At 40.6% G+C, this 26,768-nt stretch overlaps 1 protein-coding gene across 9 annotated transcripts in view; it reads right to left on the reverse strand.

The window, feature by feature from the left end:
* LOC106089055 (uncharacterized) overlaps positions 1-26,768 on the reverse strand; it is a 600,966-nt gene that overhangs the window by 330,323 nt on the left and 243,875 nt on the right. For all 9 annotated transcript variants that reach the window (XR_009397436.1, XR_009397435.1, XR_009397437.1 and 6 more), the window contains one exon: positions 19,638-19,700. The gene's annotated coding sequence lies outside the window, so the exon portion shown is untranslated. The remainder of the gene's footprint in view (positions 1-19,637; positions 19,701-26,768) is intronic.

Here is a 26,768-nt window from a genome sequence, read left to right on the forward strand (position 1 = left end):
CTGTTACCAGGGATATCGTAGTTCCAATCGGTTCTATCAGTAATAGTGGTACAGTAATTTTTATCAAGCGCTTATCAAGCGTATCAAAATACAAAGGTTGCGTTGGCTAGGTCATGTTGTCAGAATGGATGAAGAAGCTCCAGCAAAGAAGTCTTTTGAAGGCAAACATAGTGGTACACACAAACCGGGACGACCAAAAGCCCGATGAAAGGATCAAGTGGTGGGAGACACCTCGAAACTTGGTGTTAGAGAGTTTAGAATTAGCGCGGAAGTTCGAGGCGCTTGGAACGCTATTCTTCGTTCGGTTAGTGGAACAAATGTTCTGTCATAGCTAATTAAAGTAAATAAAATACTCACAGCTGGAAATACCGTGGCACAGAGGTTAGCATTTCCTACTCTGACACAGAACGCCTGGGAATCATGGACCCGGCAACCGTGTTGGTTGGGTGCGACCCAGCAACCGTGTGCTCCGATTGTCAGTGCGGGTGTGGTGGGTTCGATTCTCACAAAAACCTTGGTTGTCTCTACAATGGTGTCACAGTAGACTAAAATTGTCTAAGTGAGTCTGTAAGGGACTGTCACTTTTACCTAACATATTCTGGCGACATTTGTGACGTACTATGCCAAGTTTATATGGCATGGTACCCCAAAAGTGGTGTCGCCCTGCGGCACGACATTCTGACTTGGCTATAAAAGGGAGGTTCCTTAAAATTGAGCATAAACTTGAATATGACAATTTTGCCCCCTATTCCTTAATGAATTTTTTGTGGGAAATTTGCAAATTCCCTTCCAATAACTTCCACTGAAACATGGTGGTTATGTACAAGGGCAAAGTTTAGAAAAGCTAAACCCTTTCAAAAAATAATATATAATGTATTCTCCCAAAAAACAATATTGACAAATTGAGAACTGTTCCGATTAAGCTTTCCAAGAAGAACTTTGGCAAATAGGCAGCTTAATTTAGAGTTATTGTAGAGTATTTGCGCTCCGTCTGAATAATGTTTTTAACGAACTACTATAGACGCTACCCTACGATGCTGTTGTTGTTTGTTTTTATTTTCTTTTCTTACTCCCTGTGGTTTATCTCTGAAAACGAGTCATTTTAGTTTTGTGTAAAGAGTAAAAACTTATTTCCGGTTGGTGTGGCTCCTTGGCATAAAATTCATACTTTTGCTGGCATGTGTGCGTAAATCTGTTAGTTTATGTAAATAACCAAACACAGATACACACACACAAAAGGACACAAAACCACAACCCATTTACCATTAGCATCAAAAGTGAGTCAACATCCAATGAAATTTAGTTTATTGAAAGATTCCATTTTTAACCAAGGAAAGTATGTATTTTTAATATTCCTGCAAAATTATAAATTTTTAACCAGTAAAGAAAGGCAAAAGTCGGTCGAAGCCGACTATATAACACCCAATACTTAGTCTGTAATTATAAATTCGGGCAATAGATATATGTATAGAGAGCTATATCTAAATCTGAACAGACTTTTTTCCAATAGATTTGGTTGAAAATTGTTACTACGGCCACATAAGTGCAAATCCGATGATAAATATATATATATATATGGGAGCTATATCCAAATTGGAACCGATTTTGATGACGTCATGTAGATAGGTTAAGATCACTAACAAAACAATCCGTGCCAAATCTGGTGCAGATTGGTTGAAAATTGTAGTTACTACGGCCGTTTAAGTGGAAATCGGGCGATACATATATATGGGCACTATATCCAAATCTGAACCGATTTTAGTGAAATCCTGCAGATAGATTAAGATCAGTAACAAAACAATCCGCCCCAAATTTTGTGCAGATTGGTGGGAAATTGTAGTTACTACGGTCATTTAAGTGCAAATCGGGCTATACATAAATATGGGAGCTATGTCTATATCTGATCCGATTTTGAAAAAATCTTGCAGATATGTTAAGACTAATATCAAAACAATCCGTGCAAAAGATTGTGCAGATCGGTTGAAAATTTAAGTTACTACGGCTATTTAAGTGCAAATCGGGTTATACATATATATGGGAGCTATATCCCAATCTGAACCGATATTGATGAAATCTTGCAGATAGGTTAAGATCTGTAACAAAACAATCCGCGCCAAATTTTGGGCAGATCGGTTGAAAATTGTAGTTACTACGATTATTTAAGTGCAAATCGGGCGATAGATATATATGCGAGCTATATCTTAATCTAAACCGATCTTTACCAAAATCAATAGCTTTTGCCCTTGAGCTAAAAAGGTGGCATGTGCAAAATTTCATGGCGATTGGACAACAAATACTACCTGTGCTGTGATTACAAGAATACATGGACTCACAGATGGATGCATCACAGAAAGTGATGCTCAGCATCACAGAAAGTGATGCTGAGACGATCGGTATACTTATCAATGGGGGTAGCTCTTCTCTTTTTTAGCGTTGACAACAAATGTACAAACTGATAATAGCCTGTACCACAGTGTCGGTGAAGGGTATAAAAATTGCTATATCCTGCAATAATCTTTCAAATGCCAACAAGTAAAAAGACGTTAAGTTCGGCCGAGCCGAACTTTGGATACCCACCACCTCATCTTTCGTCATAATCCCCATATCTGCTATATCGAAATATGGTCCGATTTGGACCAAATTCGTAATGGACATTGAGTGGTCTAATGAGTACAAGTCATTGTTCAATTTTGTAGCACAAAATATTGCTCTTTTTGGCAGCCATACAAAATATAGACCGATCTGGATCATATACGATACGAATGTCGGAAAGCAGAAAAAAATAAAAGCCACTGTCTCAAAATTTCGGATTATAAATGTGCCTTTTTTGAAACCAAGACCTTAAGTCGAGAGATCGGTCTATATGGCAGCTATATCCAAATCTGAACCGATCTGGGCCAAATTGAAGAGGGCTTACTAAGGACCTAACACAACTCACTGTCCCAAATTTTGGCGAAATCGGAAAATAAATGTGCCTTTTATTGGCCCAAAACCTTAAATCGAGAGATCGGTCTATATGGCAGCTTTATCCAAATCTGAACCCATCTGAGCCATATTGCAGAAAGATGTCGAGAGGCCTAATATTACTCACTGTCCCAAATTTCGACAACATCGGACAATAAATGCGCCTTTTATCAGCCCAAGACCCTAAATCGAGAGATCGGTCTATATGGCTGCTATGTCCAAATCTGAACCGATCTAAGCCATATTGCCGAAAGATGTCGAGAGGCCTAATACAACTCACTGTCCCCAATTTCGGCGACATCGGACAATAAATACACCTTTTATGGGCCCAAAACCTTATTTCGAGAGATCGGTCTATATGGCAGCTATATCCAAATCTGAACCGATCTGGGTCAAATTAAAGAGGGATGTCGAAGGGCCTAACGCAACTCTCTGTCCTTAATTTCATCCAAATCGGATAATAAATGTGGCTTTTATGGGCCGAAAACCTAAATCAAGTGATCGGTCTAAATGACCGCTATATCCAAATCTGAACCGATCTGAGCCAAATTGAAAAAGAATAATGAAATGCCCAATATAAATCACGGTCCCAAGTTTCGGCGACATCGGACAATAAATGCGCCTTTTATGGGCCCAAAACCATAAATCGAGAGATCGGTCTATATGGCAGCTAAATCCAAATCTGAACCGTTCTGGGCCAAATTGCAGAAAGTTGCCAAAGAGCCTAACGCAACTCACTGTCTCAAATTTCGGCGAAATCGGAAAATAAATGCGCCTTTTATGGGGCCAAAACCCTAAATCGAGAGATCGGTCTAAATTACAGCTTTATCCAAATCTGAACCGATCTGGGCCAAATTGAAGAGGGCGGTCGGTAGGCCCAACACAACTCACTGCCCCAAATTTTGGTGAAATCGGACAATAAATGCGCCTTTTATGGGCCCAAAACCTTAAATCGAGAGATCGGTCTCTATGGCAGGTATATCCAAATCTGAACCGATCAGGGCCAAATTGCAGAAAGTTGTCGAAGAACCTAACGTAACTCACTGTCTCAAATTTCGGCGAAATCGGAAAATAAATGCGCCTTTTTAGGGCCCAAAACCTTAAATCGAGAGATCGGTCTATATGGCAGCTATATCCAAATCTGAACCGATCTGGGCCAAATTGAAGAGGGATGTCGACGGGCCTAACACAACTCACTGTCCCTAAGTTCAGCAAAATCGGATAATAAATGTGGCTTTTAGGGGTCTAAGACCCTAAATCGTCGGATCGGTCTATATGGGGGCTATATCAAGATATAGTCCGATATAGCTCATCTTCGAAATTAACCAGCTTATGGACAAAAGAAGAATCTGTGCAAAGTTTCAGCTCAAGGTCTCTATTTTTAAAGACTGTAGCGTGATTTCAACAGATAGACGGACGGACAGACGGACGGACATGTCTAGATATTCTTAAATTTTTACGCTGATCAAGAATATATATATTTTTTTGGGTCGGAAATGGATATTTCGATGTGTTGCAAAAGGAATTGCAAATTTCGCCCATTAACATTCCACTAAGGAACAGGGCCAAACTTCTCACCTATCAATGAGTGCAGTCCGATTCAAGTTTAAGCTCAATGATAAGGAGCCTCCTTATTATAGCCGAGTCCAAAAGGCGTGCCGCAGTGCGACACCTCTTGGGAGAGGAGTTTTACATGGCATATTGCCTCACAAATGTAGCCAGTATTAGGAGGGGAAAGCCACCGCTGGTCTCGCCAGGATTCAAACCCAGGCGTTCAGTGTCATAGGCGGACGTGCTTACCTCTGCGTTACGATGGCCTCCGTTGCAAACGGAATGACAAAATGAATATACCCCCATCCTTCGGTGGTGGGTATGAAAATGTCAAGAGTGTTGTCACTCTTTTGACGCTCTCTGTATATACAGCACAAGTTTGCATATACACACCCACACACACATATACACTCAGATACTCACTTAACTCTAACCACACATGGTAGAAGTCATGTTTCCATGGTTGCCTTGTTATGATAAATGACAATTTAAAAATGTTAACTTTTTAGTCTTCCTTCCTCAGAAACCCTCCACAGACTGCTTCCAGCTCTTTTGGTACAGTGTCTCCCTCCCTTCTCTTCAAATATATATGTGATTATGTGTTTTATTCTCTCTTTGTGACTTGTATTTTAAATTAGTTTATGTTGCACCCACAGTAGACATTATTAAAATTTCTATAACTCCTTCCGTGTCGACCTCCCCTTCCCCTTAACTTAGGCAAAACTAGTTTTCTGTTATATTTTTTGCTGCTGCTGCTTCTGCCAACATTCTAATGACAATTTAAGTATGGCTTAGTTTCCCTCTTTTAGCCACTTTATAGCTTGGCCCGGCTAGGTTTGCATTTCCATACAGTTTTGTCTTTGTTGTGTTGCGTTTTTTCTACTTCGTCGGTTTTTTTTATGACTAAAGCATTTACACTAAAGGTACGAACGGCTGCCTCCCGTGTCGTGTTTAACAGGGCACCGGCACGCACTTTATGGGACATTTCTTAATTACCCACTTTGCATTCTCATTGACGGCAGTTGTAGTAGAGAAGAATGTGTTTATTATGTCAGACGCTAATTTGATGTGACTGAAGTTGCAGTCATTAGAATGAATTTAATAAGCCCGACATGGGAAGAGGATTGAGGTGGGGTAAGCGTTGCAAATTATTTTATTTCTCCTTCAAGCATAACAAAAAAAATGCTGCCAGACTAGACAACTCAAAAGGGTAGGTGCGCATATCATTTACCCCTTCAAATAATCATATTGCATTCTAAAACAAGCTAACTTCCTAGTTATTGTGGTGATTCTTCGGGAAAAGCGTTGTACAAAGCTTTGGGAAGATTGGCCAATAAATGAGCTTGCAATGGCTCCAGCAGTTTTGGACATAGCCATATAAACCTATCTCCCGATTAGACTTCTAGAGCCCCTGTAAGCTTCAATTTTTATCCGATTTGGCTAAAATTTGCACACAGTGTCCTATTATGACTTCTAACAACTGTGTCAAGTACAGTCCAAATCGGTCAAGAACCTGGTATAACTCCCAAAGAAATCGATCTCCCGATTTGAATTCATGAGTCACGGGAAGCTGCAATTTTTGTCCGATTTGGCTGAAATTTCGCACGTAGTGTTCTAACTCTCAACAACTCTGCAAAGTACGGTTTAAATCGGCCATAGATCCCATATAAACCGATCTCCCGATTTGACTTCTTGAGCCCTTACAAGCCGCGATTTTTTATCCGATTTTGGTGAAATTATGCATATAGTGCTCGGTTATGACTTTTTACAGCCGTGCCCAAATCGTGCCCGCTCCAAATCGGTTTATAACCGGATATAGCTTCCATATTTCAGCAGAATCCATGATGGTGGGTTCCCAAGTCCCGGCCGAACTTAGCACGCTTTTACTTGTTTGCCCTTAAAAAAGACTGTATAAAGTCTGGCCATCCCGGCAATGAGAAACACACAGGCTTGAATTTTGAGCTTCGACTTATGTGGTGTTCATGGTATGGATATCACGGGAAGCTTAGCTGAAAGCATCCACAGATTGCAAATAATGAAAAGCTTTATGCGGAGTATAAAAGCTGCCGCGGGTAGTCAGCGATTTCGAGAGGAGAGTCTCAGTGAGGAAGAGTGTCAGTGAGGGGTCTGGTTTCACAGGCTCTTGTTTGCCAAGGCGAGTTATTAGAGCCTTTTAATAACCAATGGCCAACATCAGCGTCTGTATGCAGGTTAAAGGCAGCTGGTGGTAAGCGTCGGATCAGGGATACATGTGCGACCCCACAAAACCCATTTAAGGCGCAATGTGTGTAACCCGCCCTTGAGAAATTACAATTACTCTGAGTCTTACTGTCTTACCATCATGCCGTTCAAAATCACGATAGTGGTCGGAAGAATAAAGATTTACTCTTGAAATTTTGTACAGCTACTTCTAATTGATGTAGGTCTTTGGGAATTGCAAATAGGAAATATCGGTCTTCCGATTAAAGAAGAGTCCCTGGATATCGCAATTGTTGTCCGGATTGGCTGAAATCTTGTACAAAGAAATCCGTTATGACTTCCCCCATCTATGGTAAATATGGTCAAGATCGGTCAGAACTTGATAAAGCTCCGATATAAACCGTTCTCCGGTTTTGACATCTTGAGCATCTTGCAAATATTGCCATGAACATTCCACTAAGGAACAGGGGCAAACTTCTCACCTACCAATGAGTGCAGTCCGATTCAGATTTAAGCTCAATGATAAGGGGTCTTCTTTTTAAAGCCGAGTCCGAAAGGCGTGCCGCAGTGCGACACCTCTTTGGGGAGAAGTTGAAATAGTACCTCACAAATGTTGCCAGCATTAGGGGGGGGAAAACCACCGCTGATTTTTTTTTTTCTGATGGTCTCGCCAGGACTTGAACCCAGGCGTTCAGCGTCATAGGCGGACATGCTAATCTCTACGCTACGGTGGCCTCCATCTTGAGCATCAGGAAGTCGTAATTGTTATCGGGTTTGTCTGAACTTTGGCAAAGAGTGTTCTGTGACAACTTTCAACCACTTGATACTTGATACAGCTCCCATAAAAACCGATCTCCTGATTTGACAGGACATGCTAATCTCTGCGCTACGGTGGTCTACATCTTGAGCATCAGGAAGTCGCAATTGTTATCGGATTTGGCTGAACTTTGGCAAAGAGTGTTCTGTAACAACTTTCAACCACTTGATACTTGATACAACTCCCACAAAAACCGATCTCCTGATTTGACAACTTCAACCCCCTGGAATTCGCAATTGTTATTTGGTTTGGGTGACATTATGCACGTAGCGTTCTGTTATGACTCTCAACATCTATGGTGAGTAAAGTCCAAATCCAACCAATCTTCTGATTTGTCTCCTCTGGCTCCAAGGACCTTAATTTTTGGCTGAATTGGCAAAAACTTTGTACGTAAAAAAACCAACTAAGTTCGCTTGTGTTAATTTTGAATACAGTCCATGGTGGTTTGTTCCAAAGATTCGGACCGAACACATTTTTATACCCACCACCATAGAATGGGGGTATACTAATCTACTCATTCTGTTTGTAACACCTCGAAATATTGATCTAGGACCCCACAAATTCTTGATCGTCTCGACAATCTGAGTTGAACAAGCCATGTCTGTCTGTCCGTCCGTCCATGCGTCTGTCGAAATCACGATAGCGGTCGAACGCGTAAAGCTAGCCGCTTGAAATTTTGCACAGATATTTAAGATTGATGTAGGTCGTTGGGGATAGCAAATGGTCCATATCGGTTTAGATTTGGATATAGCGCCCATATAAACCAATCTCCCGATTTGACTGCTTGAGGCCCTGGAAGCCACATTTTTTGTCCGCTTGGCTGAAATTTTGCATGTATTATTCTGTGATGACTCCCCACAACTGTCTCAAGTACGGTCCAAATCGGTCAAGAACCTGATATAGCTCCCATATAAACCGATCTCCCGATTTGATTTCATCCTTTCATCCGATTTTTGTCTTTCATCCGATTTTTCTGAAAATTTCCATGTAGTATTTTGTTATGACATCTTAGTACGGCCCAATTCGGCTAAGTACGGCCCAATTCGGCTAAGTACGGCCCAATTCGGCTAAGTACGGTCCAAAACGGTCAAGAGCCTGATATATCTTCCATATAAACAGATCTCTCGATTTGATTTCTTGAGCCATTACAAACTGCGTTTTTTCCCGATTTGGCCAAAATTTTGCATATGGTGTTCTGTTATGACTCTCAACAACTGTGCCAAGTGCAGTTCACATCGGTCTATAACCTGATATAGCTCCCATAATGTAGCAAAATCCATGATGATGGTTCCCAAGATTCGGCCAGGCCGAACTTGGCACGCTTTTACTTGTTTTTTTTTTTCTAATTTATATAAACCACCCAAAACTTATTTCAGATTCTGTTTCCCATCTCGGTTGGTCCAAAATAAAAGGACTTAAAGTTGTGGAGTTTTAATCTGTTCGCTTCTCCATTACAAAAAAAAAAAAAAAGTTTCATATCTACATTTTGTGTTGTTCCCTTATCCCTTTTCCATCATTCAACATTCAAATAATGTTAAAGTGCTTAAGGCAACACCTATCACCGCGATGCAGGCTGGCGGAAAAATGCTACAAATGGTAACCAACCGAAATACAAACGCTATGTCGGTTTCCTGACCATTTTATTACTGTATGTGTGTGAGTGTGTGTGTGTGCCATGTTGAGTTGAGCCTGCCAAAGTGACAACTTTTCCCAGGATGTGGAAGATAGAAGAACGGTCGTGGTACTTTATGAATGGAAAACTCAAACATTTCCACACACACAAACACCTAGAATTTTTTTCCATTTGTGCCAATGCAGCGGTTTTTTGCGCATTCATAACGATGAAAAAGCGTGACCCCTCAACAGCAGTAGCAGCATTATGGTGAACTTTTTTCTTCAAACAACAGCCATTTTACCACTCCCAGTTGGAGAGATAGCTTACAAAAATTCTACTGTATATGATGGTATCCAGGATAAATATTTAATTCCAACAAACTCATACACTCAAACACTTAAATACACACCCATTCACATTTGATACCCTTCCTTAGTGGCTAAAATTTATTTTTTTTTTTTTTGGAAAATCCTCGACACAAAAAAATTCGCTTCGGTATTATTACTTGCACCCAAAAGAAGATTGCATTCATCCCACACAACATGCAACCATGGTGCAAATCTGATAACATTTTTTTTTTGTGTGTGAATGTTGTGCAAAAATAAACCAAATATTAGGGGTAAGCTGGGAGAAGCCAGCAACGAGAGAGAAAGAGACCCAGGAGACTGAATACTCGTTAGACTGAATATAATATTGTAATTGAAAATTGTACAAAAAAACCAGTAAGGAAGGGCAAAAGTCGGGCTAAGTCGACTATATCATACCCTACACCTACCCTAACTTATAAATTCGGGTAATAAATATATGTATACTAGCCGAAGCGGGCCCGCTCCGCTGCGCCTTCTTTAAGTCTCTAATATTTTTTTAGGGTGGGGACACTTCGCCCTGAATGCGAATATCGATTTCGTGCCACTATAGCCTATGTCCGCCTATGTCCGCCTATAACGCTGAACGCCTCCATTCAAATACTGGCAGTGGTGATCCTCTCTTTTGAGTTTTAGAGATGTAAATATACGCTTCGTGCTCTACTTTCAAATACATTTTAAATGAGTCCCATAATGACATGATCGGTAAATAAATTCTGTTTGAGGGTGGCGTGGACCTCAGGGACTTTGTCCCGAAAATGAGTATAAATTTCTTGCAAATCAATCAATTTAATCATCAAATAGCTTTTATACAATAGGGAGGTATTTTCGGATGGGGCACTTCCCCAAACACATGGCTCTTCAATTGGATACCAAATTCGTTTCTTTTTTCTCAAGCACCTTTCGTTTGACCTCTATATTGTGGTGAATGGTCTATATACCCATTTGGCGGGTTTTGGACGGCTTCCGTGGCACCCGAACCCAACAATGGAAACCACGTTGTGTTTTGACTGTGAGAGTGCAACAAAATTTCGAACGAATGGCATTACCACTCTCCGAGATCTGGTGATTTTGAAAATTTGGAGTAAAGAGAAGTGCTTTTTAGGGTAGGGATGGCACTCAGACATTTCGACTCAAATGTGGATAACAAATTCGTGCTGCACTACCCAAATCCATTTAATGTGAGCCCCATCTTGCCATGGTCGGTAAATATGAACTCTTTGGAGGGTGTTTTGGGGCTGGGGCGGCCACCGACACTTTGCTTCATATTTCCATAATCGGAAATGAAGTTCAGTTTAGGAGATGCTTTAGGGCGTACCCCCCAAACACTTGGCTCCAAAATTGGATATGAAATTCATTTCCTACTCTCAGATACGTTTGATTTGAGTATTGCCATAATGGGTTAATCATCCCGATTGACTTATTTTTGGAAGGAAAAACGCCACCTAGACTTGAAAACAAATTTTAATGTCACATTCGTAGTCTACTCCCAAATACCTTTCATTTGAATCCTATACGGACATGGTCGGCTAATATGCCCATTTGGGGGTACATGGGGGTGGGGAGACCTCCCAATACTTGGACCTATTTTTTTATGCGTTATTTGTAATCTACTGTCGAATACTTTTCATTTGAGGCCCATATTGAGATGAACGTCTAATATATCTGTTAAGAGGAGTTTTTGGGTTGGAGAGGTCCGCTGGTTATCTGGACCCAAACTTTGATACGATATTAGTTTTCTAGTCTCCAATACCTTTCCTTTGATACCCATATGGTGCCTATCGCTCCACTTTTGGTTTTGGATAATGTTGCTGGGGTAAGGGGGTGGCACCGCCCCATCCGATATCTTAAAATTATATAGCCTGTGTTTCCTTCCAGGCAAACTTACACAATCTGTGAAAATTTAAGGAAAATCGGTTCAGCCGTTTTTGAGCCTACGGAACAAACAAAAAAACTAGTCCTATATAGTCATGAAGGGTCATATGTCCTTTTAAGGGGTTTTTGGGGGTCACACCCCTATACTTCGATCTGATTTTGTATGCCAGATTCGTAATCTACTTCAGAATACCTTTCATTTGTGACCCATATTGACATGAACGTCCAAGATGTCTGTTTGGGGTAATTTTGGGGTTGGGGCAGCCAAATGGGTACCTTCGATGACCCCCTATACTTCAATCTGAATTTGAATGCCAGATTCGTAATCTACTTCCGAATACCTTTCATTTGAGGCCCATATTGACATGAACGTCCAAAATGACTGTTTGGGGTAATTTTGGGGTTGAAGCGCCCCCATGGGTACTTAGACCTAAATTTAATACCATACTTCTATTCTATTTTTCAATATCTTTCATTTGATACCCATATTGTCCCGATCGGTCCACTTTTGATTTTGGATGGTGTTTTTGGGTAACAGAGGAGGGTACGCCCCCTTCCGAAATCAACAAATTATAAAGCCTTTTTCTCCTTCCTGACCATATTTCCAATCTACTCCCGAATACCTTTCATTTGAGCCCCATATTGTCATGATCGTCCAAAAAAACCTATTTCAGGGGGTTTTGGGCTTGGGGCTGCCCCCTAGTTACTTAGACCCAATTTTTAAAATGAAATTTGTACTATACTCCTGAATACCTTTCATTTGAGTCCCATATTGTCCCGATCGGTCTACTTTTATTTTGGGTAGTACTTTTGAGGTAAGGGGAGGGTCCGCCCCCCTTCCGATATCAAAAAATTATATAGCCTGTGTTTCCTTTCTACGGCCATTAAAGTGCAAATCGTTACATATATATGGGAGCTATATCTAAATCTGAACCGATTTTGAAGAAATCTTTTAGATAGGTTAAGATCAGTAACAAAACAAACGGCGCCAAATTTTGTGTAGATCGGTTTAAAATTGTAGTTACTACAGCCGTTAAAGTGCAAATCGGGCGTTACATATATATGGGAGCTATAACTTAATCTGAATCGATTTTTACCAACATCAATAGTGTTCGTCATGGAGCCAAAAAAAAGTGTCATGTGCAAAATTTCGTGACGATTGGACAACAAATACGACCTGTACCGTGATTACAAGAATACATGGACTCACAGACGGACAGACGGACTTGACTAAATCGATCAGAAAGTGATTCTGAGTCGATCGGTATACTTATCAATGTCTGTCCGAAGGAGTAGAGCTAGCCACTTGAAATTTCGCACAAAAACTTTTTATTAGTGTAGGACAGTTGGGATTGTAAATGGGCCAAATCGGTCCATGTTTTGATATAGCTGCCATATAAACCGATCTTGGGTCTTGACTTCTTGAGCCTCTAGAGGGCGCAATTCTCGTCCGATTTGACTGAAATTTTGCACGTAGTGTTCTGGTATCACTTCCAACAACTGTGTTATGTATGATTCAAATCGGTCCATGTTGTGATATAGCTGCTTCTTGAGCCTCTAGGGGGCGCAATTCTCTTCCGATTTGACTGAAATTTTGCACGTAGTGTTTTAGTATCACTTCCAACAACTGTGTTATGTATGATTCAAATCGGTCCATGTTGTGATATAGCTGCCATATAAACTGATCTTGGGTCTTGACTTCTTGAGCCTCTAGAGGGCGCAATTCTCGTCCGATTTGACTGAAATTTTGCACGTAGTGTTTTGGTATCACTTCCAACAACTGTTTTTTTTGTATGATTCAAATCGGTCCATGTTGTGATATAGCTGCCATATAAACCGATCTTGGGTCTTGACTTCTTGAGCCTCTAGAGGGCGCAATTCTCGCCCGACTTGACTGAAATTTTGCACGTAGTGTTTTGGTATCACTTCCAACAACTGTGCCAAGTATGATTCAAATCGGTTCATAACCTGATACAGCTCCCATATAAACCTATTTCCCGATTTTGCTTCTTGAGCCCCATACAAAGCGCAATTCTTATCCGAATGAACTGAAATATTACACAATGACTTCTACAATGTTCTGCATTCATTTATGGTCCGAATCGGACTATAACTTGATATAGCTCCAATAGCATAACCGTTCTTATTCAGTATTCTTTGTTTGCCTAAAAAGAGATACCGCGAATAGAACTCGACAAATGCGATCCATGGTGGAGGGTATATAAAATTCGGCCCGGCTGAATTTAGCACGCTCTTAATTGTTATGGATAAAATCCCCATTCTATGGTAGAGGTTTCACTTTGCTCTAAAGCTCCAGCTAAGAAGTTCTAAGAAAGCGAACATAATGGAAAATAAGACATGGGAAGACCTAAACTTGGAAGGAAACCCAAAGTGGAGAAAGACATCTCGAAATTTGTTGTCAGAGATTGGAGAAAGAGCGCAGAAGATCGAGGTGCTAGGAAATCTATTTTACATTCGGCTAGTAGATCAAATGTTCTGTAATGGCTATCTAAGTATGCTAGTAAGTAAGTAAGTACTTCACTCTAAATACTCCAAATTTTCGTCTTTTGTAACCTCACGATAGGATATTCTTCAATTATTTGGAACTCCTATTTCATAACCCACATAACTGCACATAACTTTTGTTTTGAGTATCACACACAAAGATTTTAGAAATCAGGCAATTATTTTTCTCGTACACCTCATAAAATGACCCATTTACACCATTGACTACTGCACAAATATCACACAAAGAACATTGGACGCAGTGCAGACTGGAAATGCTTTGAAATGGTTTTTGCGTGTGTTCTAATTTTTTCAGTTATTTTATTTATTTTTTTGCGTTTTTCCATTTTTACCTCAACTAATTGAAATTGCTTTACAGCGGTCTATTCTCATCATTTGATGTGTGTATAAGAATTCACACACACACACACACACATACAACACACCCATACAAACAAAACTAAAACCTAGATTGAATTGCAATGAGAAAATATAAAAATAAATAAAAAATTTAAATGATGCCACAACTTAATTAAAGAAAAATATAACAAACAAAATAGAAGAAAAAAATAAAACTAGAGATTATGCTCTTCATCAAAAGAAATGTGGTGTAAAAAAGGAAAGAATTAAGCAGATTTGTGGGAAAAAAGAAATTTATCATTAGGAGCCATAAAAGAAAAGAGAAAGCATTGAAATGTGTTCCATATATTAAAAGATTTATTTTACAAATACGTTTTAAAAACTTCGCCTACAACTCCTTATATGCGGTAATCTTTAATGATTGGTGTATGTCAACAATTTGTTCCTATTTCCTATTCAATTTTGTAAAATTCTTATTTGGGAAGGCCCCCAGGTTGGTGTGATTAAGGGGTTGTATGGACCCGCGAAAGTGGGTATCAATTTCGTGCTCTACTCCCAAATACCTTTCATTTGAGCCCTATAGTGCTATGGTAGGTAAATATGTGTGACCGATTTAGAGGTGGGGTGGGGTCCCGCAGACACTTAGCCCTGAAAAATATCTGTCCCAGATTGGTAGGTTTAGAAGGTAGTGGGAACCCGCGAAAGTGGGTATCAATTTCGTGCTCGACTCCCAAATACCTTTAATTTGAGACCCATTGCCTTGGTAGGTAAATATGTATGCCCGATTTGGGGGTGGAGTGAATCCCGCAGTCACTTAGCCCTGAAAAAAATATCAGCATCGTGCTCTACTCTCAAATACCATTTATTTAAGCCCCATATTGGCTTTAGTTTAAAGGAAATTTATGGGATGAGGCGTTCCCCAAACTCATAGCCCCCAAATTGGATATCAAAATAGTTTTCTAATCTCAATCACAATTCATTTGAACTCCATATTGCCATGGTCGGCAAATATGTTCTCTTTGGGGGTGTTTTTGGGGAAGGGACGGTGCCTCAAATACTTTCGTGATTCAGATTCGTGTTCTACTCCCAAATACCTTTTATTTGAGCCCCATATTCCATGGTCAGTAAAAAAGTCCTGTTTGAGGGGTGTTCCCCAGAAATTTGGTCCCGAAAGTGGGTACCAATTTCGTGCTTTACTCCCAAACACCTTTCGTACACACCATATTGCATTGGTCGGTAAATATGTCTGATTTATGGGTGTTTTGAGGGTTTGGGGTCTCTGGGGAGGGGGTCCCTGGGGAGGGGGGTCCCTCAAATACTAAACCCTGAAAAATTATCAGTATCCTGCTCTACTCTCAAATACCATTCAACCCCAAACACTTGGTCCCGAAATTGAATATGAAATTTGTTTTTATACCCACCACCATAGGATAGGGGGTACATTCATATAGTCATTCAGATGGCACAACACATCGAAATATCAATATCCGACCCTACAAAGCATATATATTTCGGATCGTCATAAAATTCTAAGACGATTTAACGATGTCCTTGAGTCTGTTCGTGTTTCTGTCCGATTGTCCGTACGTCTGTTGTAATCACCCTACAGCCTTCAAAAATTGAGATATTGAGCTAACATTTCGCACAGATACATCTCCTGCATGCAGTTATAACCAAATCGTACCATATTTGGATATAGCTGCCGTATAGTCAGATCTGCCGATAAAGGGCCTGCAGCCTATAAAAGCTTAATTTTTTTATCCGATTTCGCTGAAATTTCAAACATTGAATTGTTTTAAGCCTCCTGCCATCTGACTCAAATATGATTCAGATCGGACTATATTTAGATATAGATGCCATATAGACCGATGTGCCGGTTAAGAGTCTGAGCCCATAAGATCTACATAAATACCCGATTTCGCTGAAACTTGAAACAGTGAGTTATTTGAAGCCTCCCGACATCCAACCTGAATATGGTTTAAATCGGACAATATTTAGATATGCTGTCATATAGACCGATATGCCAATTAAGGGTCTTACCACCATATAAGTGAAAATTATTACCCGATTTCATTGAAATGTAAATCAGTGAGTTGTTTTAAGTCACCGCCATGGGACCCAGCTATTGAAAAGATTGGACGATTTTTAGATAGCTGTCATATAGGCCGATATGCTGATAAAGGGTCTGAAGCCCCCTAGGGGAAATGGGACAGGTCTCAAACCTGTCACGGGATACGTCCTCCGGTGATAGGGACCGGTCCCAGTTCTCATGGAAAACACCTGTCATTTTTATAAAGGTTTGTCGCTCGAGGTGACGAATTGCCACCATTCTAACACCGTAGGATAGGGCCTAGGACAGTTCGCAAAGGATGAGTATACTTTGCAAGTATTTTTAAGGGATATAACATTAGTTAGCAAATATATGACTAAGTTATGACAGTTGAAACGTTTCATTCCCTGTAGAATATGTCCTGTGGCAGGAAACTAATTTTCCAGTTTAGGACCTGTATATTTGAGGCAATTGACTACACATATCTCATGGGATCATAAAAGCTTTATTTATTACCCGATTTCGTTTAAATTTGAAATAGTGAGTTGTTCTAAGCTTCCCGACATCCGACCTAAATACGAATCAGATTAGACTATACTTCTAATTCAGGGTCTTAATACCATAAAAAGCAGATTTCTTGCCTGATTTCACTGAAACTGTTACTTGTATATGAGTTCTCGTGACCTGAATAAAATATGAACGATACCAGCCCCTATTTAGACATAACTATGGATATAGTAATGGAGTTATAATCAAATAGGATGATAATTATATCCTTGGTGGTGGGTATCTAAAAATCGGGAGGGTGAGCTTAATACATTTTTAATTGTTTAATCTCAAATAGCTTTCATTTGAGCCCTTATTACAACAATCAGGACAATCAATATGTCCGGTTTGGGGGTTGATCCTAAAAACTATGAACATCGTGCTCCACTCTCTTGTCATGATGAGCAATTACTTTCTATTTGGGTCGGCCATAGTCGGCAAAAATGTCGTGTTTAGTGGGGGGGGTGTGTGTGTTTTGGGGGAAAGGGCAGCCAATCTACCCTGAAAATATATATAAAATTTGTGCTCTACTCTAAATTAGCTTTTCTTTGGCCCCATCGACAATTTTCCCCAATGTTGATATCAGATTCTTGCTCTACTTCCGAAGACTTTTCATTTGAGCCCCATATTTCTAGGTCGGTAAATTTGTTCCCTTTCGGAGGTGCGGCCCCCTAAATACCTGGTCCCACATTTGAATATAAGATTCGAATTTGATTTTCAAATACCTTTTATTTGAACCCCATTTAACCATGATCAGTAAATAAGTCCTGTATGATGGGTGTTTTGGGAAAGGGGTGGACCCCCATAAACTTGATCCCAAAAGTGGTTATTAATTCCGTGCTCTACTCTAAAACTACAATGAAAGTCAAAATATCGTTGAAAGTTAGGAAATTGACCTAGGCACAAGACAACAGTGAACAATAGTTAAAGACGCAAAATAGCCTTACAAATTGAAACGGTCCGTTTGTTTGTTTGTTCCGTATAGACTCAAAAAACGGATGAACCGATTATCTTAAAATTTGTCTGAAGGGAAACATAGGCTATATAATTTTTTGTCATCGGGAGGGGGGCGGACCCTTCCCCTTACCCCAAAAGTACTACCCAAAAGTAAAAGTGGACCGATCGGGACAATATGGAATTCAAATGAAAGGTATTCAAGAGTAGAGTACGAATTTCTTAGTAAAAGTTCGGTCCAACTACTTGGGGGGCCGCCCCAGCCCCAAAACTCTTGAAATAGGTTTATTTGACGATCATGACAATATGGGACTCAAATGAACGGTATTCGGGAGTAGATTACGAATATGGTCAGAATATAGGAATTGGCATTATAATTTTTTGATAACGGAAGGGGGCGGACCCTCCCCCGTTACCCCAAAAACACCACCCAAAATTAAAAGTGGACCGATAAGGACAATATGGGTATCAAATGAAAAGTATGCGGGAGTAGATAACGAATCCGGCATAGAAATTTATGTGGAAGTATAGAATGTCACCCCACACCCACAAAAACGCCCAAAATGGGCACATTAGCCAATCAGGGATACATGGGACTCGGTTTGTTTGTTCCGTTCAGACTAAAAAACACCAGAACCGATTTTCTCGAAATTTTTCGCATATTGTGTAGGTTGGTCTAGAAGGAAACATAGGCTATATAATTTTCAGATATCGGGTGGAGGCGGACCCTCCCCCATACCCCAAAAATGTCACCCATATCCGAAAGAGGTCCGATGGACACAATAAGGGTATCAAACGAAAGGTATTGGAGACCAGAAAACGAATATGGTATTAAAATTTGTGTCCAAGTAATCAAATGAAAGGTATTTGAGAGTAAAAAACGGATTTGATATCCAATTTTTAGCCAAGTGTTTTGGGGTACGCCCTAATGCATCCCCTAAACTGAACTTCATTTCCGTAGAAAATAAAGAACGAATTTGATATATATTTTCAGTGCAAAGTGCCGGTGGCCACCCCAGTCCCAAACCACTTTCCAATCGGTTCATATTTACCGGCCATGGCAATATGGGGCTCAAATTAAAGGGATTTGGGAGTGCAGCACGAATTTGATTTCCATATTTCAGTCGAAATGTCTGAGGTGGCATCCCTTACCCTAAGGTAGAACATTACCATCAGGAACCGAGAAGGGGCAAATTCTCACACATTAATGAGTGCTTTCCGATTCAAGTTTACACTCAATGATAGGGGACTTTTTTCTAGCTGAGTCCAAACGGCGTCCCGCAGCGCTACACCTCTTTGGGGAAAAATTTTTGACCGTGCATGGCATTGTACCTCGCAAATGTCGCCAACATTAAGAGGGGATAAACTCGTTTTGTCCGATGTTCTCGCCAGGATTCGAACGCGTTTAGCGTCGTAGGCTACATTGGCACGAATTCGATATCCGCATTCAGAGCGAAGAGTCCCCACGCTAAAAAGATTTTAGAGAGTTAAAGAAGGCGCAGCGGAGCGGGCTCGATTCGGCTAGTTGATGCTATAAAAATCCTTGTCAAAATTTTATTTCTATAGCAAAATTTGTCACACTTTATTTCTATCAAATATTTTGCAAAAAAATTTAAATTTTAGAATATTATGAAAATACGATATAGTGCCGCTTTTATGGTTTTCGCGCTTTATCTCAGTGAATGCTTTATCATCACTCAATTCCCTTCTTAATTATTTATGCACTTTTCATAATTCTGTTTCATAGACTTTAATAGATTTACATAGTGGTTGTAGTGAGCATATGTAGAAGTAGTAGTAGTAGTAGTTGTTGTTGTTGTTTTCTTGTTCACTTACCATATCGTCTGCATTACAACGTTTTGGGTACAACACGTCCTAATCACGAAGATTATTCAGTTTCTGCAAATAGAAAAGAAGCACAATCGAATTAAGTACAACGCAATGATAAGCAGCAGGAAATTCAATGCTCAAGGATATGTAGCGAAATGTATGCAAATACAGATTCAATTTATTTTTTGGCCCACATAACGTACTCAAAGCAAAACAAATAAACGAACCAACGAACGACATTTGCATTTGGCATAAGGGCGGCTCAATAATGAAATGCTGCAGCATAAGCAACTGCATTTGCATATGAAGATGTTGCCATTCAGTGAGTTCCTCGTTCAGCAAAAGGAAAGCGGAATCCTTTCAAGTGGAATTGAATAGTCTAAGTAGATGCAATGCAGTTGTATAAAATGTTAGTAGCCAAATATTATGCTCTTAGGCCATAACATGGTATGTATGGTAAATTTAAGTTATTGTACTAAAATTGTTGCAAGACCTTAGAAAGATCAGAATAAAAGTTGAATTTAAGAACTTGAATGGAATGGTTATCGATATTAAATTGGTAAAAATTGTTTAATTGGTATCAGATGATTTGTAAAATCTTACCGCTTTAGAGGGTTCGAGAGCCTATTGGTGGGTCTGCATACATAGTCAAACTGAAACTTTAGTAGATGACATGGGAGTGAGAGCAGAGACAACGGAGGACGTGTTGAGGCTTTTGATGAAAATTAATCTTCCACAGGATACGAAGGGACTCACGGAGACACCGGAGTCTTGGAATAATGACGTTGATCGAAGGTTTATAATAACCGAATTTATGGTGAAGGAATCCTTGAGGTACTTCAAACCATTTAAGTCACCCGGACCTGATGGAATATTACTGCAGAAAGAAGCAGACTATCTGACGCCTTGACTGGCCACAATTTTCACAGCGTGCCTAGGACTTGCATATACTCCGAAAGCCTGGCAGGAGGCAAGGTTGGTGTTTATACCCAAGACCGGCAAGGCAAGTTATTTGACACCAAAGGCCTACAGACCCATAAGCCTTCAGTCCTTTCTACTCAAAACCATGGAATGTATTGTGGACATCATGATAAAGAGTATGACATCCAGCGAACTGCTCAAATACAAACAGCATGCCTATGTCAAGGGAAGGTCGGAGGAGACTGCCCTGCAAGAGGTTGTGCATTAAATAGAAGAATCCTTCGATGCCAAATCGTACACACTGGCGGTATGCATTGACATTGAGGGGGCTTTTAACAATGTGCGGAGCGACACACTGATCCAATCCTTAGACCCGGTGGACCCGGTCCTTAAAGACTGGATAAACCATATGCTAAGGAACAGGTGGATAAATTGTGTGTCCCATGGCATAAATACATGGGAGAAAGTGGCACAGGGCACGCCACGGGGGGGCATTATATCGCCACTACTATGGGTGACCACCATAAATGACCACCATTACGGATGCTGACTGTGGAGGGATTTGAACCCGTCTGCTACGTAGACGATTTTACAGTACTACTAAGGGGGGCTACGCAGAAGGGCCGAAAAGGTCTTGCATATGACATATGACTGGGCTAAATATAAGGGAGAAAGTGGCACAGGGCACGCCACAGGGGGGCATTTTATCGCCACTCCCATGGGTGACCACCATAAATGACCTATTACGGATGCTGACTGAGGAGGGATTTGAACCCGTCTGCTACGCAGATGATGTTATAATACTTCTAAGGGGGAGTTATGCAGAAAGGCCGAAAAGGTTTGCATATGCTATATGACTGGGCTAGACCCAGAGGTCTCAATGTTAAACCAGAGAAGACTGAAATATGTCTGTTCACGAGGAAGACGAAGGTGGGCCAATTTAAAGTACCACATTTCCTCAATAAGACGATTTCGATATCTGACAAGGTCAAATACTTAGGGGTGATCATGGACAGGAAACTGAATTGGAAGTGTCACATTCAGGAGCGTACAGAGAAGGCTCACAGATGTTGAGCACTGTATGTAGACTGGCCGTAGGCTCGAAATGGCGCCTGAATCCTAGGATAGTCCACTGGCTCTACGGCAGCGTGATTAGACCAATACTTACTTACGCCTCATTAGTTTGGTGGACTGCTATGGAGAAAAAGTGCAACATAAGTGCATAGGCGGAGCGGTGAGGACCACGCCCCCTAGGGCACTGGAGACTATTCTAGATATCCGACCCATTGACATACAGATTAAGTGTGAGGCAGCCACTACGGCTATGAGACTTAAGGCGATGGGAGAATGGATTGAGAATGGGAGCAGCTCATACCATCGCTGTATAATCGAGGATAGGAAACCTGGAAGGAAGGGAAGAGGAAGAGTTTTCCGTCGGATACCTGAGATGAACCTTGAAGCCGAGTGCGAGGCACTGCTGCCTTCGGCACAGTCTGGGATTGACGGAACCCTAGTATTGTCATCTGGAAAATCATGTTACACAGATGGTTCAAAGCTAGAGGACAGAGTGGGCCTGGAAGTTTACATTGAGAACCCAGGGACTGAGATCTGTTTTAGACTGCTAGAGGATAGAGTGGGCCTGGGGGTTTACCTTGAAAACCCAGGGACTGAGATTTGTTTAAGACTGCCTGCCGGGCGATCACGGAATGCGTGAAGTGGGGTGGTGCTAACGCGAGGACGTCGATTGTGAACATCTTTACTGACAGTAAAATTGCCATAAGGACAATAGCAACCAGGACGGTAAGGTCTCGAACAGACTTGCAGTGTAAGAAGGAGATTAACGCCTTCTCTGAGGTTGGGAAAACCTCGCATCGTTTGGGTGCCGGGCCATAACGGAGTAAGGGGAAAAGAAAGGGCAGACGATTTAGCGGTGAAGGCCAGAGGACTGCCGTCAATAAACTTGGTTAATCCGTAGCCTTTCGGGTCGACGCAGTCCGAGTTAAGGGCGACAAAGGCGCATGCAACATTGTGGAACAGCGAAACGGTCGGTAGGATGGCGAAAATCCTATGGGGAGATCCCGATCGTGAGAAGACGAGGCTGTTACTGAAAGGAAGCAAGAAGGAGGTCAGTATAGCTATTGGTATCATAACGGGACACATAGGACTACGAGCTCACTTATGTAAAATCGGTGCGGCCAGTGATAGCAGGTGTAGGGCATGCGAGGAAGATAAGACTTTGGAGCATTTCCTTTATCATAGTTTTTAGAGCGCACAGCAAGCCGATTACTGTCTTGGGAGTATGCTATAGTGGCATGGGGCGGATTTATATCTACACCCTCTTTTCAACCTAACCTAGTCATCTAGGCCATACAAAATTTTGTTTGGCTACAAAAGAAAAACCACCGTAGCGCAGAAAAGAGGCCACCGTAGCGCAGAGGTTAGCATGTCCGCCTATGACGCTGAACGCTTGAATTCGAATCCTGGCGAGACCATCAGAAAAAATTTTCAACGGTGGTTTCCCCTCCTAATGCTGGCAACATTTGTGAGGTACTATGCCATGTAAAACTTCTCTCGAAAGAGGTGTCGCACTGCGGCATGCCGTTCGGACTCGGCTATAAAAAGGAGCCCCCTTATTATTGAGCTTAAAACTTGAATCGGACTGCACTCATTGATATGTGAGAAGTTTGCCCCTGTTCCTTAGTGGAATGTTCATGGGCAAAATTTGCATTTTGCAAAAGAAAAACCGCCTTTCGTAGCCCAAATAATGTGAATTGATGTTACAAATGATGTTTTGTAACATCAATTCACATTAATTCATCTACAGGGATGACATTGTGTGTGTGCATGTGTTGGTTTATGTGTTAGTGTGCATGCTCATCTCGTGTTGATAGATCCTTAGCCATTAATTGTGCATGCTTAACCCCACAAAAAAACATCCTAATCTCTTGGTATTTTGCACTCTTAGCCAGACCACAGCTTCCCAGTTGCATGGGTGGCTAAAGCGAAAATTTTAATGTCAAAAGTTGAGAGTTGCTGTTTTTCTTGTTCTCACATAGCGTTTGGTGAACAGTGGTTTAGCCATTCTTCTGCCTCTATGCCATGTCGACTGCCTTAAGCTGTTGCCAAACTTTGACGTTTGGAATCATGCCTGTTTGGGGATGTTTGTTCGGCGTTATGGTGCTCTCAGTTTTTTTTTTTTTTTTTTTTTTTTGGCAAGGGTAAACAAACTAACTTTGCATTTTTCACGGCGTGCATTTGTCACAAGCCCCGAAAAGTAGCAATGGCAAGGGTCTAAGGAGAGCTGATGCATTATTCAAACTACCATCGGCAGAGTATCTGGAAAAACTAGCAAAAGAACAGCCATCTTTGGCGCAGCATCTTTACTTAAAGACACTAAAGGGAAATGGTTTTGGGAAAACGTAGTTCATTCTTTCGCGGTAAACAAAGCACAAGCTTTTCCATGCACTCGCACGAGAAAGCCATGTTTTGTTGAAAGATGGGCATGTAAGTGAATGTGACTCATTGTCGTCTATTGAAGGGTGTGGTGGGAATTGTGGTGCTAGTTTTATGAGCCAAAAATTGTTTTTAAAATTCATAAAACCATTTGCCAAAAATATAACATTTAAAAGGCAATATAGCGACATTTTTAATGCCAAGCTCTGAAATTGAGTCAGCAGAAACATTAAGGCAAAGTAACATTGGGCCTTAAGACACTTGGATATAGTTTAAACTTGGTCATAAAGAAAAGAAAATTATGCCTCTAGATACAATTTTTTTGGAAACTATTTCTTAAGAAAAAAGAAATCATAGAAATTCTTGTATTGGTTGCCCAAAAAGTAATTGCGGATTTTTCATATAGTCGGCGTTGACAAATTTTTTCACAGCTTGTGACTCTGTAATTGCATTCTTTCTTCTGTCAGTTATCAGCTGTTACTTTTAGCTTGCTTTAGAAAAAAAGTGTAAAAAAAGTATATTTGATTAAAGTTCATTCTAAGTTTTATTAAAAATGCACTTACCTTCTTTTAAAAAATCCGCAATTACTTTTTGGGCAACCCAATATTAAGGGAACATTTTTAAGAAACTTTAGAGAAAATTTCATGGAAACTACTGTTTTGAAAAAAATTTCAAGGAAATGTTGTCTTAAGAGAAAACTTTATGGAGACTTACGGAAAATCTTATGAAAGTTTATGGAAAATTTCCTGAAAGTTTTGTCGTTAAAGAAAATTTTATGGAAATTTTGCTTTTAGAGAAAATTTCATGGAAATAAACATTCTGTCTTAATTAGATTTCATTGTAGGATATTGTCCGGCTATAGACTAAAGGCGTTCAATACTTTCTATTCAAAGAATAGCACAGCAAAGAACTTTCAAAAGTAAGGCAAAATTTTTGATGTTGCTCAAAAGCATTTGACCGGCTTTCTGTAATGTGATTTCTCAATCTTCATCAGCGGAAATTTGTCAAATGGATCACGGTGCTTTGCATATAAACCCATCCACAGTAGATTGCAAAGCTCACATCTGAATTTGAACCGGGCTCTTTAAGACGACTTGATTCACAAACGCAATAGAAAAGAAGTAAAATCTTACTTCCCTTATTCAAATCCAACTTATCCAACAATGCCAAGAGCAACAACAACAACTTTTTGGTTCTTAACACTGAGATCGGCTGATGGTGCCAGGGCTGATTTATGCACAGCAGTGATACCTATACCACATACGAAGTGCCTTTCATTTGTTTTGTCTGTTTGCGGTTTCTTTTTTGGTCTTAAAATCTTATTTAGATTCAATTGCAGGATATTGACCGGCTATAGACCAATTTGCTCATTTTGTTGTTGACCGATCTGACGTATGAGGGTCTAAATGCGAAATTGTTGCCCGATTTCGCTCAAATTGTAACATATACAAGAGTTCTCGGGACCTGAATCAAATATGATCCAGACCAGCTCTCATTTGTTTATTACTATGGATATGGTAGTGGAGTTGTTATAAAAGAGCATGGTTAATTTATCCATGGTGGTGGGTATCCAAGTTCGCCACGACCAAACTTAAAAAAAATGTTTTTTTCTTGTTTTTATACGTCACACAATTAATGTGGCTTAGAGTAATACAGCTAAGTGAGTTTTGTAATACCCAAAAGGGGAAGAGATAAACCTAGTGTTAAATTGCTGTTCAGCTAAGAGTTAGGTTAGTTTGAGAAAAGGGTGCAGATATTAAACCGCCTCATGCCACAATGGACATACACCAAAGTCAGTAATCGGCTTGTTGTGCGCTCTAAATACAAAAAAAAGTTACCTCGAAGTAGAAAATCTAAGTTAGGAATTCCGTGCTAGTTACAAAATCTCTAATTGCTTTCCATGCCACTTCCCTAAGTTGGTTCATGTCTAGTATAGTGTCCCCATCTTAGTGCCAGTATCTGTTAAACGCGAAAGCTGTGCAATGACAAAGGAAATGCTCCAACATCTTATCATCTTCCCTTCATATGCTATCACTTGACGCACAAATTTTACATAAGTGAAATCGTAGTTATATGTGTCCCGTTATGATACCAATAGCTATACTGACCTCCTTCTTGCTTCCTTTCAGTAATAGCTTCGTCTTCTCCCGATTTGAATTTCCCTGTAGGATTTTCGCCTTCCTACCGACCGTTTTGCTGTTCTACAATATTGCATGGGCATTCGTCGCCCACGACCTTAAGTCGGACTGCGTCGACCCGAAAGGCTTCGGGTTACCCAAGTTTATTGACGGCAGATCTTTGGTCTTCACCGACAAATCATCTGCCCGTTTCCTTGCTCCATTATGGGCCGGCACCCAAACGATGCGGATTGGGTCATTCGCAAAGAAGGCGTTAATCTCCTTCTTACACTGCAAGACTGTTCGTGGTTGTTATTGGCCTTGTGGCAAATTTACTGTCCATTAAGATGTTCACACTCGACGACCTCGCGTTAGCACCACACGGCTTCATGAATTCCGTGATCGCCCGGATCTCCGCCTTCAGGACCGAATTATGGTCAGAGATCTCAGTCCCTGGGTTCTCAATGTAGACCCCCAGGCCCATTCAATCCTCTAGCATTGATATATCGGTGTAACATGATCTTCCAGATGGCAATACTAGAGTTCTGTCAATCCAAGATTGTGCCAATGGCAGCAGTGCCACGGACTCGACCTCAGGGTTTATCTCAGGTATCCGATGGGTTAAAAGTTAGTTCTTGAATCGTTT

The sequence above is a fragment of the Stomoxys calcitrans genome, chromosome 2, assembly GCF_963082655.1.
Source record: "Stomoxys calcitrans chromosome 2, idStoCalc2.1, whole genome shotgun sequence".
Taxonomy (NCBI): domain Eukaryota; kingdom Metazoa; phylum Arthropoda; class Insecta; order Diptera; family Muscidae; genus Stomoxys; species Stomoxys calcitrans.